Genomic DNA, 2,500 nt, shown 5'->3' with positions numbered 1-2,500 from the left:
CAGCACATACCCAAGGCGCACAGAGCTACTGAACAACAATAATAATAATAATAATAATAATACTAATAACTATTATTATTATTATTATTATTATTATTATTATAAATTAACAACCTGGCGTCTTTATTTTAGTGGCCTACCTATGTACACAGTGAGTTTCTCTGCCATAAGTGTCGGGAAGACACTTGGCAAGAAATGGAAACAAAATTAGAAGAAGAAGAAAAAGAAGAAGAAGAAGAAGAAGAAGAAGAAGAAGAAGAAGAAGAAGAAGAAGAAGAAGAAGAAGAAGAAGAAGAAGAAGAAGAAGAAGAAGAAGATTTGATCTGAAAGCCCACACAAATGGTATAGTTGTTACAGACAGAGAAAGCTCATTCCAGGAAGATGGAGCTAACTGACAGTAAGTCTGATCACTACAGTACTTCATTTTCGTGTTTGGTTCCACTTGATTTCAAACAAACTGTTGACTCTTTTTCAGGAAGCAGTTTACTAAGGTAATGAGGAGCAAGCCATATACAGCTTTGAATGTTAACACTAGGACGAGAGTAGTGTGCACAGTGAAAAGAATTGATCCTAGCACAAATCCTTGGAGCATGCCTCAGTCAATATACTGGTTTTCGGACTGTTATCCGTTGACTATAATTTCCTGCTGCCTGTCAGATAAATAGAACATTAACCATTCATAGATAATATTTACTTCTGTAAAGCGTTTCGCCAACTCGATAAATAGAATTTCCTGGTCAACAGTGTCAAATACCGCGGGCAGTTGCGCAAATACAAGTAGAAATAACTTTTGATACTTCATTACCATTAAAATGTTACGTTCACGCACGCCAACGTTGTCTCAGTGCTGTGATACTCCTTGTAAGCAAATTGAAACACTTTACATAAATTGTTCGTCTTTACAAGTATGACTGTTTTAGAAACTACAACTCCTTCCATTGATTTCGAGACAAACGAAAGATTAGAGACAAGTAATCTTTTACTATTATGATTTTGATATTACGACTTTTAGTTTCGAAGATACACCTTTGATTTTTCACTCTCTCCCTAATCTTGATTGCAGAATCAGACTTCCCTTGTGCTATCAGTGCTTTAAGCTTATAGCAAAGGGATCAATATTATTACTTGAAGGCGGCGAAATTGCGTTGACCCTACGGCCGATAATTGATGACGATTTGGCAACTTTCTGTGTCTGTTTTCAGTTTGTACATTTATTATATGTTCTTTAACTTACGTATTTATGATATATTTTTCTAATTTCTCACTAACACTGCAGATAGAACCAGATTCTAGCCTGCAAACAAGTTTCTTTCATAAGAATTTGAAACAGGATCAACAAGTTGCTCTTGTATGCTTTATTTGGAATTTAAGTTCTTTTTTCTTACCTTTGCAGAATTCAAGCCGGATTCGAACAAAGTGGCAAAACTCTTTTAGGCGTAGGAGTGGGACTGAACCCGGAACCATGTGGTTGGTAAGCAAGCTACTTACCAACCACATGGTTCCGGGTTCAGTCCCACTGCGTGGCACCTTGAACAAGTGTCTTCTACTATAGCCTCGGGCCGACCAAAGCCTTGTGAGTGGATTTGGTAGACGGAAATTGAAAGAAGCCCGTCGTATATATGTATGTATATGTGTGTGTGTGTGTGTGTGTGTGTGTGTGTGTGTATGCGTTTGTCTGTCTGTGTTTGTCCCCCCCCCCAACATCGCTTGACAACTGATGCTGGTGTGTTTACGTCCTCGTAACTTAGCGGTTCTGCAAAAGAGACCGATAGAATAAGTACTAGGCTTATAAAGAATAAGTCCTGGGGTCGATTTGCTTGACTAAAGGCGGTGCTCCAGCATGGTCACAGTCAAATGACTGAAACAAGTAAAAGAGTAAAAGAGCATACATACATACATACATACATACATAAATGCGTGCATGTACACACGCGCGCGTGCGCATACTAGCAATGCAGTGTTGCCCGGGTGTTATGACCTAGAAGCACATCGTATTATTTGCTCTTTTCTTATGGGCAGAATCAGTACAGCTGATACATAGTTAATGGAATAATGGAAGTTATTGTTTGTTTAATAGTGAAGGGCGAGAGTACAATTTGCCTGAAAGTGCTTTCTCTTCTTAAGAATGATCCGAAGCTATGTATTGTTTCATCGTATAAAAGAGGGTTAATACGATTTTGTCCAGAAATCACGTTTTCAAAATTTTAATTTCCCCCTCTCTCCACCGCAATTTCTTAACTTGTAACTCTTTTCAATTTTTTTTTTTGTTGTTATTGTTATCTACGTAGAAAAATACAGAGATTACAAATTTGGGAAATATATATATATGCTCTTAGCTTAGTTTTTCCTTGGGGCTGGCCAGATTGGAGCAATGTCGAGTATAACCAGCCGAAATTGCAAAGATAATCTAGATCTCGACTGATGAAAGAAAACTCCGAATGACCCGTCCTTGTTTTCTCTGTATCGTCTATCTGGATGTTTTGTTGTCCCTTTCTTGTAT

The sequence above is a fragment of the Octopus bimaculoides genome, chromosome 1 (assembly GCF_001194135.2).
Source record: "Octopus bimaculoides isolate UCB-OBI-ISO-001 chromosome 1, ASM119413v2, whole genome shotgun sequence".
In the NCBI taxonomy this organism is placed as follows: Eukaryota; Metazoa; Mollusca; class Cephalopoda; order Octopoda; family Octopodidae; genus Octopus; species Octopus bimaculoides.
The sequence above is the reverse complement of the archived record's forward strand: the minus strand, read 5'-3'. Positions refer to the sequence as shown.